Below are 13034 nucleotides of genomic sequence, written 5' to 3'. Positions count from 1 at the left end.
GGCTTCATAGCGTTGCTTACAAGAGCTTGCTTTCTTGGCCCATAAATGGACCTGACTGGGCCATGATGCGAATCCTTAAGTGGGTCGCATGCCGATTTAGGTGCGGCGCCGCTTGCCGCTTTATGGGGTCGTCTATCCGACCGTGTGGCTTTCTCATTTTTTTTGAATGCGAGGGCTCTAGGGCCTCTTCATCGAATTCAGGCAGTAGCTTTCTTTTCGGATAGCTTTTAGTGCGGCGACTATCGCCGTATTTATCTGCGGTATTGATTACTATGCTCCATCTAATCCGGAGTGCATCTTCCGCTGTTTTTAGCTTCCGCTTCTGCTTTTTTAGGCTGCGTGCAGTTGCAACGAGCCTCTCGTGGAGATTCTTCTGCTCCATAGGTTTATCCGGCGTGAGGTCGTCCGAATGCCGTTTTTGCCGGAGGAGGGATGTTCGGTTTCTCTATCCGTGTTGCCGTGTTCGGACGGTTGCTCTAAGGCCTGCTCGTCGTCTACCGGCTCGTCCTGCTCTATGGCTTGGTTTTTGTCGAGGCGGGGCTTGGGTCGGCGTTTACGCCAACGCTTTGATTGCTTTTCGGGGGGTCGATCTCCCGTCCCATCCCCTTTTTCCTCATTGTCGCTTCCTTTAGGGGTATCCACCATGTACACATCGTGAGATGAGGTGGTTGTCCAATGCCCTATGGGCGTTGCTTCGTCGGTATCTCCTGCATCGTCATCCATGCTGTCGATGTCTCCGGAGTCGAAGTTGAGCACGTCGTTTAAATTGTCGACAGTGGCTACCAAGTGGGTGGTGGGTGGGCTTTGAATTTACTCATCGTCCGCATCCCACCCTCGCTGACCGTAGTCCGGCCAGGGCTCTCCTGATAAAGAGAGAGACTTAAGAGAATTCAGGATGTCGCAAAAGGCGAATGTTGAAAGATGTCTGCGATGGTGAACTCCATTATCGGCGCCCAATCGGATTCGATCGGCAGGGGCGCAGGGGTTCGGAGTTCGGAAAGGAGTCCGGATCCTCGGAGTCACGGATCATGCAGAGTGCGGGGCTAGCGTTCGGCTCGATCACTTTCGGGATCGCAGCCCCCGAGGTGACGTCCAACCGCTCATCCTCGATTGGCGCAATAGGCTCCGAGTTAGGGGTCGGAACCGATGCATGTGCGACCTCCAAGACACTGTCCGGAGGCAGAGCTAGATCATGCCCCTCGAGATAGTGCGGTGCGCTTGGCCGTGGCTCGAACCCATCGAAGATCAAGTCTCCGCAGATGTCAGCCGTGTAGTTTAAGCTTCCAAACCTGACTTGATGGCCAGGGGCGTAGCTTTCGATCTGCTCCAGGTGGCCGAGCGAATTGGCCCGCAGAGCGAAGCCGCCGAAGACAAAGATCTGTCCGGGGAGAAAAGTCTCACCCTGGACCGTATCGTTGTTGATGATCAGTGGAGCCATCGGGCCTAAAGGCGACGACACAGAGGAACTCTCAATGAAAGCACCAATGTTGGTGTCAAAACCGGCGGATCTCGGGTAGTGGGTCCCGAACTGTGCGTCTAGGCCGGATGGTAACAGGAGGCGAACACGATGTTTTACCCAGGTTCGGGCCCTCTTGATGGAGGTAAAACCCTACGTCCTGCTTGATTAATATTGATGATATGGGTAGTACAAGAGTAGATCTACCATGAGATCAAGGAGGCTAAACCCTAGAAGCTAGCCTATGGTATGATTGTTGTATATGGAGTTGATTGCCTAGACTACAACCCTCCGGTTTATATAGACACCGGATAGGGTTAGGGTTACATAGAGTCGGTTACAATGGTAGGAGATCTTGAATATCCGCATCGCCAAGCTCGCCTTCCACGCCAAGGAAAGTCCCATCCGGACACGGGACGAAGTCTTCAATCTTGTATCTTCATAGTCCAGGAGTCCGGCTGAAGGTATAGTCCGGCTATCCGAACACCCCCTAATCCAGGACTCCCTCAATCTTCGTAGAATATGTAGGAGCCAATATGAGCATCCAGGTTCCGCTATTGGTTATTGACCGGAGACGATTCTCGATTATGTCTACATAGTTCTCGAACCCGTAGGGTCCGCACGCTTAACGTTCGGTGACGATTGGTAATATGAGTTTATGTGTTTTGATGTACCGAAGGTAGTTCAGAGTCCTGGATATGATCACGGACATGATGAGGAGTCTCGAAATGGTCAAGATATAAAGATTGATATATTGGATGACTATGTTTGAACTTCAAAAAGGTTTCGGGCAAGTTCGGACAAATACCGGTGTACCGGGGGGTTATCGGAACCCCCGGGGGAGTGTAATGGGCCTATTGAGCCTTAGTGGAGAAGAGGAGGGCGGCCAGGGCAGGCCGCACTCCCCCTCCCCCTCTAGTCCGAATTGGACAAGGAGGGGGCGGCGCCCCCCTTTCCTTCCCCCACTCTCCTCCTTCCCTCTCTCCTACTCCTACTCTTGGAAGGGTTGGAGTCCTACTCCCAGTGGGAGTAGGAATCCCCTTGGGGCGCGCCTAGGAGGGTCGGCCCCTTCCCCTCCTCCACTCCTTTATATACGGGGGAGGGGGCACCCCATAGACACACAAGTTGATCATTGATCTTTTAGCCGTGTGCGGTGCCCCCCTTTTGTCGGCGTTCTGGGAACGGGGGTCCCCAGACTTGCCTGCCTGTGGCCTGCGGCGTGGCTCAAAGGGGGGCCCAGCACGGCCCATCTTCATCAACACAGTGATGAGGACATCAATACCATTGTTACACCCACAGCCCCTACTGTTACATATACTGGACCAATTACTAGAGCTCGCGCACGCCAATTAAATTACCAGGTACTTCCGTTTCTTGGTAATGATTCTAATGTTCATGAGATTATGATGCTGCCTAAATTGGATACATTTGTTTTGCTTACAAATGAAGGGCCTAGCTTGGAGAAGGATGAACATTGGAGCAAGAACACGCATGGAGTTGATGGCATGCGCAAGGGGATCAAGAACGGAGTTACAAGTGATGATTTCAGGACTTTGAAGCCGCCATAAGGAGTGCATGAAGCCTTGGACGAAATATACAAGATGCCACTTCATAATATTCGTCCATAGGCTATTCTAGGTGCTGCGTCACCTTATTAATGGGCCAGGCCCATGTAATTTCGAAATACTTAAGTATAGGCTATTTTTAGAGTCCGTATGTGTGGGGAAACAAGAGTTAGGGTTGGTTTCGGACCCCACCCTCAAGGGCCACGAAATTCCCCCCTCTTCCTCCATATATACAGCCCTTAGGGCGTCGTTTACACTTTGGGTTTTGTTTAGATTAAAAGTTCGCCATAGCTGCAACTTCGCGTACTTCGTTTGTGTCCAACGACCAGACCAAGACATCACAGAACCCCACCTTGATCAATAAAGCTTTCATCTTATATTCACAATATCCCGATTGCAATCTCAGTTTCTTGCTTGTTCTTCGTTTGCTCGCAGGAAACAGACCCTCGTGGTCAGGTTGATCATGCTCCGGCGTGGTCAATAACCCTCGGAAGTTGGTTTAGCGATTGCTAAGGCGCGACGTCTCGCACGTTCGTAGTCGGATCGTCAAGGTTGACTCCCACAGAAAACGATAGCCACCATCTCATCGAAACATCGGGACACCTTAGCCTCTATCAAGTGGTATCAGATTTCCAGGTTGCTCGGTGAGATTTTACAGTTTTTTGTAGATTAGATCGAGTCTGGTCTTCATACCTACAGTCCACAAAAAAGCCAGAAAAAAAATTAGGGTTAGTTCATCATATCTGAACCAATCTGAGCCTTTGCATAATCTTTTTAGGGTTTTTGCTTTGTTGAATTTGCGGTTGCATCGTCGTGTCAAGTTGCTGGTCTTAGAGTCTAGTCTTTTAGAGTTTCGAGTTCTGGTCATAAGTTGTCACGCCGCCGCCGCACCATCATCATCGCCCATCTATCACTTTTGCTTATCCACCACCGCTCTGAATCCATATCCATATACCACCACCAATCTGTATCCATATACCACCACCGCTACCATATACCACCACCGCTGCCATATACCACAACCATATATCCACCACCAATCCGAGTTCTTCTCATATTAGGTTTGTTCTTGAGATCAATCTAAATTCCGATTCGTGTTTCCTTGCCTGCGTAGGTCTCGGAAAAAAAAGAAAAAAAAGAGTCTGGAGACCCCCGGGTAGTTTTTAGGCCAAAATTTTCACGGGCAAAATTTTTTTTTCCTATCCTATTTTTAGGCTTTTCTGAGTGTTTTGAGCCACGTGCCATCATAGTGATTTTTTGTCGCACTTTTTCGTCGTCGCTGCCCTGATTTCCGAAAAAAAAAAGTGAAAAAAAAAATTTCGTGCCCATCCTATCAGTTTGACGAGGGAAGAGTTTTGAGACACTCGCCATTATAGTGATTTTTCGCAAAAAAAAGAGCGCAAAAAAAGGAGCGAAAAAAAAGAGCGAAAAAAAAAGAGTTCCAGAGTGTGCTTTTCCCTTATTTACGTGCAGCGCCGTGATTTTGTTAGTGTTCTAGGCTCGCGTCTCTAGCACGGTCTAGCCTAGGACCAGCACAGTACCGTCGTTGAGCGTTTATTCAACTTTGCATCTCTGAATTGATTATTACTGACCCTTTTTGCTACCATACTATAAGCCTTCCCAGCTCCACATACATCTACGTCATGCGTTTGACTCTCCCTGGCAATCGCTCTATCCAAGCTTTTGAGAGTTTTGACTACAACGGTTGCCGATCACTGCCTGCTGCTGGGTAAGAACTGGTAAGAATTTGAGATTTGCTTGACGGATTTGTGACACCCGCCACCACCACCACTTGTTAGTAGTCTGTAGGATCATATTCTTGTGTGTTTCTATTGCTGCTAACCATGCCAGGATCACAAGCTGACGAGACTGACTGGGAGAACTTGACGAACAAGGAGCTTCATGATACGTTTCAGCAAATGATGAGTGGACAGGTGCAAGATGTGATAAACAGATTTGAAGAGGCCATGGAGAAGATAGATGGCATGGAGAAGACGTTTGAAACAAAGCTCGATAACAAGTTTGCTAAATTGCTTTCGCGTTTTCCACCACCACCACCGGCTGCTCCTGCCGCACCTCTGCAACAACAGCAACAACATCGACTACCTCCACGTCGGGAAACAGCCCTCCGCCGAGCGAGCCGTGTCCCTCTTCAGTCGGGCCAAACTGCTGGTGTTGCTGTTGATACTTCTATGGATCCTACTGCTGATGTGTAGGAGGATGATTATGTGGGAGATTATGAGGATGAGGTTGATCAAAATCAGAACTACGTGCCACCACCAGCACAGCAACCACCAGGTCGTCCACATGCAAATAATGGCAATGGTAGGGCTCACCCTCAGGTACGAGATCATGACCATCTCCCTAAACTAAAATTGAATATTCCACCATTTGAGGGTAGATATGTTCCTGATATATATCTTACTTAGGAGTTAGAAACTGAACAACGATTTACATGTTTACAATATCCCGAGGAGAGATGTGTTCCTGCTGCTGTTTGTGCATTCACTAGTTTTGCATGTGTTTGGTGGTCTGAGCATTGTAGATTATATCCTATTCTGGCTACTTGGGCTGCTTTGAAAACTGCTATGCGTACTCGTTGGGTTCCACCATATTATCAACGTGAATTACTTCAAAAATTGCAGCGCTTAAGACAGGGAAAAAATTATGTAGAAGAATATTATCAGGAATTACAAACTAGCATGATTAGATGTGGTATTGTTGAGGAGAATGAAGCTATGCTTGCACGTTTTATGGGTGGATTAAATAGAGAGATTCAGACGATTCTAGAGTATAAGGAGTATACTAATATCACTCATTTATTCCATCTTGCTTGTAAAGCTGAACGTGAAGTGCAGGATCGACAGGCATTGGCGCGGACTAACTTTTCTGCAGGTCGACCTTCATCATGGACACCACGTGCATCATCTACTTCCACACATTCTGCTACACCGGCGCCTCCGTCGGCTGCCACCTCCAACCGTGATACAATAAAGCAGGCACAATCACCACTATCTGCCAAGAGCACACCTTCTGGGCCTGCAAAGAGCTCTTCTTCATCCATGGCATCAACAGGGCAAACACATGATATTATTTGTCGACATTGCAAGGGTGGAGGTCATTATGCGAGAGAATGCCCATCTAAGCGTGTGATGATTGTTACTGAGGATGGTGGGTATGAGTCCGCTAGTGACTATGATGAGGAGACTTTGGCTCTTATTACACGTGAAGAACACAGTGGAGACGATTCTGATCATGAGACGCAATACATGGCTCCTGAAGATGCTGACAGGTATGAATGTTTAGTTGCTCAACATGTTTTGAGTGTGCAGGTTACACAAGCTGAGCAAAATCAGAGGCATAATTTGTTCCATACAAAGGGAGTTGTGAAGGAACATTCTGTTCGCGTGATCATAGATGGAGGGAGCTGCAATAACTTGGCTAGCATGGAGATGGTGGAGAAGCTATCTCTCACCACAAGACCACATCCACATCCTTACTACATCCAATGGTTCAACAACAGCGGCAAGGTTAAGGTAACACGTACTGTTCGTGTGCATTTTAGTATCTCTACATATGCTGATTATGTTGATTGTGATGTGGTACCTATGCAAGCATGTTCCTTATTACTTGGTAGACCATGGCAATTTGATAAAAATTCTATACACCATGGTAGAAACAATTAGTATACTCTTGTTCATAACGATAAAAATATTACTTTGCTTCCTATGACTCCTGATTCCATTTTGAAAGATGATATTAATAGAGCTAATAAAGCAAAACAGGAGACAAATAAGACTGAAAATCAGATTGTGGCAAAAGAATTTGAGCACCAAATGAAGCCTAATAATAAACCATCTACTGTTGTTTCTGAAATTAAATTGAAAAGTGCATGTTTACTTGCCACCAAATCTGATATTGATGAGCTAGATTTTAGCAAATATGTTTGCTATGCTTTTGTGTGCAAAGAGGCATTATTTTCATTCGAGGACGTGCCTTCCTCTTTGCCCCCTGCTGTCACTAACATTTTGCAGGAGTTCGCTGACGTCTTTCCACAAGACGTGCCACCGGGATTACCACCTATTCGAGGGATTGAGCATCAAATTGACTTAATTCCCGGTGCTTCGCTACCCAACCGTGCACCATACCGTACCAATCCAGAGGAGACGAAGGAGATTATGCGTCAAGTACAAGAACTGCTCGACAAAGGTTATATACGCGAATCCCTTAGTCCTTGTGTTGTTCCTATCATTTTAGTGCCCAAAAAGGGTGGTACGTCGCGTATGTGCATTGATTGTAGAGGCATTAATAATATTACTATTCGTTATCGTCATCCTATTCCTAGGCTAGATGATATGCTTGATGAATTGAGTGGCTCTACAATATTCTCCAAAGTTGATTTGCGTAGTGGATACCATCAAATTCGTATGAAATTGGGTGATGAATGGAAAACAGCATTTAAAACTAAGTTTGGATTATATGAGTGGTTAGTCATGCCTTTTGGGTTAACTAATGCACCTAGTACTTTCATGAGGTTAATGAACGAAGTTTTACGTGCTTTCAATGGACGATTTGTGGTAGTTTACTTTGATGACATATTGATTTATAGCAAATCTTTGGAGGAACATTTGGAACATTTACGTGTTGTTTTTATTGCTCTACGTGATGCACGTTTGTTTGGAAACCTTGGAAAGTGCACCTTTTGCACCGACCGAGTATCTTTTCTTGGCTATGTTGTTACTCCACAGGGAATTGAAGTTGATAAAGCCAAGATTGAAGCTATTGAGAGTTGGCCGCAGCCCAAAACGGTCACACAAGTGAGGAGTTTCCTTGCCTCGCTGGTTTCTATAGGCATTTTGTGAGAGATTTCAGCACCATTGCTGCACCTCTCAACGAGCTTACAAAGAAGGATGTGCCTTTTGTTTGGGGTACCGCATAGGAAGAAGCCTTCACGGTATTGAAAGATAAGTTGACACATGCTCCATTACTCCAACTTCCTAATTTCAATAAGACTTTTGAGCTTGAATGTGATGCTAGTGGAATTGGATTAGGAGGTGTGTTATTACAAGATGGAAAACCTGTTGCATACTTTTCTGAAAAATTGAGTGGGCCTAGTCTGAACTATTCTACTTATGATAAAGAATTATATGCTCTTGTTCGGACCTTAGAAACATGGCAACATTATTTATGGCCCAAGGAATTTGTTATACATTCTGATCATGAATCTTTGAAACACATTAAAAGTCAAGCAAAACTGAACCGTAGACATGCTAAATGGGTTGAATTCATTGAGACTTTCCCTTATGTCATTAAACACAAGAAGGGTAAAGAAAATGTTATTGCTGATGCCTTGTCTCGTCGTTATACTATGCTTTCACAACTTGACTTTAAAATATTTGGTTTGGAGACCATCAAAGATCAATATGTTCATGATGCTAAATTTAAAGATGTATTGCAGAATTGTAAGGAAGGGAGAACTTGGAACAAGTTCGTTCTTAACGATGGATTTGTGTTTCGTGCTAACAAGCTATGCATTCCAGCTAGCTCCGTTCGTCTTTTGTTGTTGCAGGAGGCGCATGGAGGAGGATTAATGGGACACTTTGGCGTCAAGAAGACGGAGGATATACTTGCTACACATTTCTTTTGGCCAAAGATGAGACGGGATGTTGAGCGTTTTGTTGCTCGCTGCACTACATGTCAAAGAGCTAAGTCACGACTCAATCCTCATGGTTTATATATGCCTTTGCCTGTACCTAGTGTTCCTTGGGAGGATATATCTATGGACTTTGTTTTAGGTTTACCTCGAACAAAGAAGGGGAGGGATAGCATATTTGTTGTTGTGGATAGGTTCTCGAAAATGGCACACTTTATACCATGTCATAAAAGCGATGATGCTTATATGTTGCTGATTTGTTCTTTCGTGAAATTATTCGCTTACATGGTGTGCCAAATACTATTGTTTCAGATCGTGATACTAAATTTCTTAGCCACTTTTGGAGATGTTTATGGGCTAAGTTGGGGACTAAGCTGCTTTTTAGTACTACTTGTCACCCCCAAACTGATGGACAAACTGAAGTAGTCAATAGAACATTGTCTACTATGCTTAGGGGTTGTTTTGAAGAATAACAAGAAAATGTGGGAAGAATGCTTGCCTCATATTGAATTTGCTTATAATCGTTCATTGCATTCTACTACTAAGATGTGCCCTTTTGAAATTGTGTATGGTTTCCTACCTCGTGCACCTATTGATTTGTTGCCTCTTCCATCTTCAGAGAAGGTTAATTTTGATGCTAAAGAATGTTCTGAATTGATTTTAAAAATGCATGAGTTAACTAAGAAAAACATTGAGCGTATGAATGCTAAATATAAACTTGCTGGAGATAAGGGTAGAAAACATGTTGTGTTTGCGCCTGGAGATCTTGTTTGGTTACATTTGCGTAAAGATAGATTTCCTAATCTGCGCAAATCAAAGCTAATGCCACGTGCTGATGGTCCTTTTAAGGTGTTAGAGAAAATAAATGATAATGCATATAAACTTGAGCTACCTGTAGATTTTGGGGTTAGTCCCACTTTTAACATTGCAGATTTGAAGCCTTATTTGAGTGAGGAAGATGCACTTCCGTCGAGGACGACTTCATTTCAAGAAGGGGAGGATGATGAGGACATCAATACCATTGTTACACCCACAGCCCCTACTGTTACATATATTGGACCAATTACTAGAGCTCGCGCACGCCAATTAAATTACCAGGTACTTTCGTTTCTTGGTAATGATTCTAATGTTCATGAGATTATGATGCTGCCTAAATTGGATACATTTTTTTGCTTACAAATGAAGGGCCTAGCTTGGAGAAGGATGAACATTGGAGCAAGAACACGCATGGAGTTGATGGCATGCGCAAGGGGATCAAGAACGGAGTTACAAGTGATGATTTCAGGACTTTGAAGCCGCCATAAGGAGTGCATGAAGCCTTGGACGAAATATACAAGATGCCACTTCATAATATTCGTCCATAGGCTATTCTAGGTGCTGCATCACCTTATTAATGGGCCAAGCCCATGTAATTTCGAAATACTTAAGTATAGGCTATTTTTAGAGTCCGTATGTGTGGGGAAACAAGAGTTAGGGTTGGTTTCGGACCCCACCCTCAAGGGCCACGAAATTCCCCCCTCTTCCTCCATATATACAGCCCTTAGGGCGTCGTTTAGACTTTGGGTTTTGTTTAGATTAAAAGTTCGCCATAGCTGCAACTTCGCGTACTTCGTTTGTGTCCAACGACCAGACCAAGACGTCACAGAACCTCACCTTGATCAATAAAGCTTTCATCTTATATTCGCAATATCCCGATTGCAATCTCAGTTTCTTGCTTGCTCTTCGTTTGCTCGCAGGAAACAGATCCTCGTGGTTAGGTTGATTGTGCTCCGGCGTGGTCAATAACCCTCGGAAGTTGGTTTAGCGATTGCTAAGGCGCGACGTCTCGCACGTTCGTAGTCAGATCGTCAAGGTCGACTCCCACAGAAAACGATAGCCACCATCTCATCGAAACATCGGGACACCTTAGCCTCTATCACACAGACCCAAGACCCTCGCGAGGGGCCAAGCCTCGCGGGGCGAACGACACGGAGCTTCCTCAGGCATGGCCTCATCAGGCTGGCTCGCGAGGAGGCGGAGAGATCAAGGCGGGGTACCTCACGAGGTGCCCGTGATGCAAGCCATGACGACCAAGGGTGCCAGGCGGGCGCCAGCCCGCGCAGTGTCCTTCTTTCCTCTTTGGTGCAAAGGGAGCAAGCGCAGGCGAGAGCATCAAGCAAAGGCACCCGTTTCGGTGCAACGAGACCAAGACCATTCCAACGGCAGGGAGGAAGTCATTGTGGAGCCCAAGCCAGCGTCACCACCAGAGCCTTTGGCAGGCGAGGACCAACTTTAGTCAGGATAAGTGTACCAGATGTTCCCCTTCAAAGTGGCCAATTGTTGGCGCCCTTCCCGCTCATATTTGGGAAGAGGCCCAGGGCCTTTGCCTATAAATAGGACTAGCCACCCACAAGGTAGAGGAGATCGGATCGCAATCGAGAAGAGAGAGAGAAAAGGGTGACTGAACTCCTCCTAGCAGTTCGTCGCCCCAGCCAAGAACAGACCCTCACGAGGCTGTTCTTCCTTGTATTGCTCATCATCATCAGCCCAAGAGGCAATCCACCACACCACACACTGGAGTAGGGTATTACACCACAACGGTGGCCCGAACCAGTATAAACCTTGTGTCTCTTGTGTTGTTCTTTCCATAGCTTAGATCTTAGGGAGGCGGAGGGGTGCAGGTAGGTAGAAGGCGAAATCTCCGCGCGCACCCCAGTGTTCGAACCTCAAGGGTCTGCCGGAACCCGAAATCAGACATTTGGCGTGCCAGGTAGGGGTGCGCCGGAATTCGTCTTCCACCACCCTGTTCTCCTCCGACCATCGCGTCCATGTCTGACGCTCGTCGGGCCCGCGCCGAGCGCCGGGCCGCTCTCGCCTCCCGCGTCGCCCAGACGGCTCCTGTCGGCGGGCGTCCTCGCCGTTCCCCGTCACCTGCCGTCAACGCCGCCACCGGCCCGGCGGGGGACGAGCAGCAAGCGTCGTCTCAGCATCCGTCCATGCGGCTATACGGCCGCATCACTACTCCCTCGCTCACCCCAGCTGGTTCTTCGTCCCGCGCGCTCCGTGCACCCATGGAGGCTCGAGCTGCGCTCATCGCGGCAAACGAGCTCCTGCGCTACCGTCCCGTCCACGACGTCTACGAAGAATGGCTCGACCGCGTCGCCGAGCTCGTCCGCGCCACAGGGGGCTCTCCTGCGCCGTCCGTTCCGCTGAACCGCACCCCGCCCCGCGCGGGTGACGAAGCTCCGGGGGCGCCCCAGCCGCCTCCTCCTTAAGAAGGCGCCATGGCTCCAAGGCGCGTGGCCCCTGGGCGGAACCCGCTCCGTCAGGTGCCAGCGCGGCAAGAGCAGAGCTGCCAAGAAGTCCCTCACCTGCAAGAAGCTGCCCGGGCGCTCCCTGCTCCAGCACGCCGCGACCATGCTCCTGCTCCCGCACGTCAAGACCCCGCGCTGCTCCCAGCTGCAGCGCGTGGGGACATGCAAGACCAAGCTCTCCGTCACCCAAGGCCTCTCGTGGCCACAGCAGGCTGTCGTGCCTTCACCATCGAGCTACGCAGCATCGCGTGGCCCGGCAAGTTCAAGCCAGACCTGCCTCCTCGTTACGACGGCACGGCCGACCCTGCGGAGTTCCTCCAGCTCTATGAGCTGGGCATCGAAGCTGCCAACAGAGACGAGAAGGTCATGGCGAACTGGTTTCCCATGGCGCTCAAGGACGAGGCCCGCACCTGGCTCCTGAACCTGGCTCCAGGCACGATCTCCTCCTGGGACGAGATGCGCACCCACTTCATCGCCAACTTCCAAGGTACTTGCGACCGGCCACCGGCCGTGAGCGACATGCGCCGCATCAAGCAACAACCCGGAGAGACCCTGTAGTAGTACATCCAGCGCTTCAACAACGCACGCCTCAAGATTCCCAAGGTGACCGAGGAGGCCATCATCTCAGCCTTCTCCGACGGCGTGCGCGATGTCAAGATGAAGGAGGAGCTGGCGATGCATGAAGACCTGTGCACTTCTTTGGAGTTGTTCAACTTGCCAACCAAGTGCGCCAGGGCTGAAGAAGGGCGTCTCTCCCTCCTCGAGCTGCCTGCCGTAGACCCAGAAGAGAAGAAGCCCAAGGCCAAGGATGTGAAGCGCAAGGGGGCTGCCGTGCTCGCGGCAGAACCAGACACCAAGCGGGGCAGAGATCAGCCCGAATCTTCCAAGGGCAGTCGGTACTGTGTGTACCACGACCTCCACACCCACAACACCAACGAATGTCAAGAGCTCCGAGCCGTGCGAGAAGGAAGGATTGGCTGTCGCCCCGACCGCGGTGACCGGGGCTATGGTCGAGGAGGAGGAAGGAACGCAGGACGCTGGGAAGACCGTTGCCCGTGCCAAGGGTG

This window comes from Triticum aestivum, chromosome 4A (genome assembly GCF_018294505.1).
Source record: "Triticum aestivum cultivar Chinese Spring chromosome 4A, IWGSC CS RefSeq v2.1, whole genome shotgun sequence".
NCBI lineage: Eukaryota > Viridiplantae > Streptophyta > Magnoliopsida > Poales > Poaceae > Triticum > Triticum aestivum.
This window is presented reverse-complemented; position numbering follows the sequence as displayed.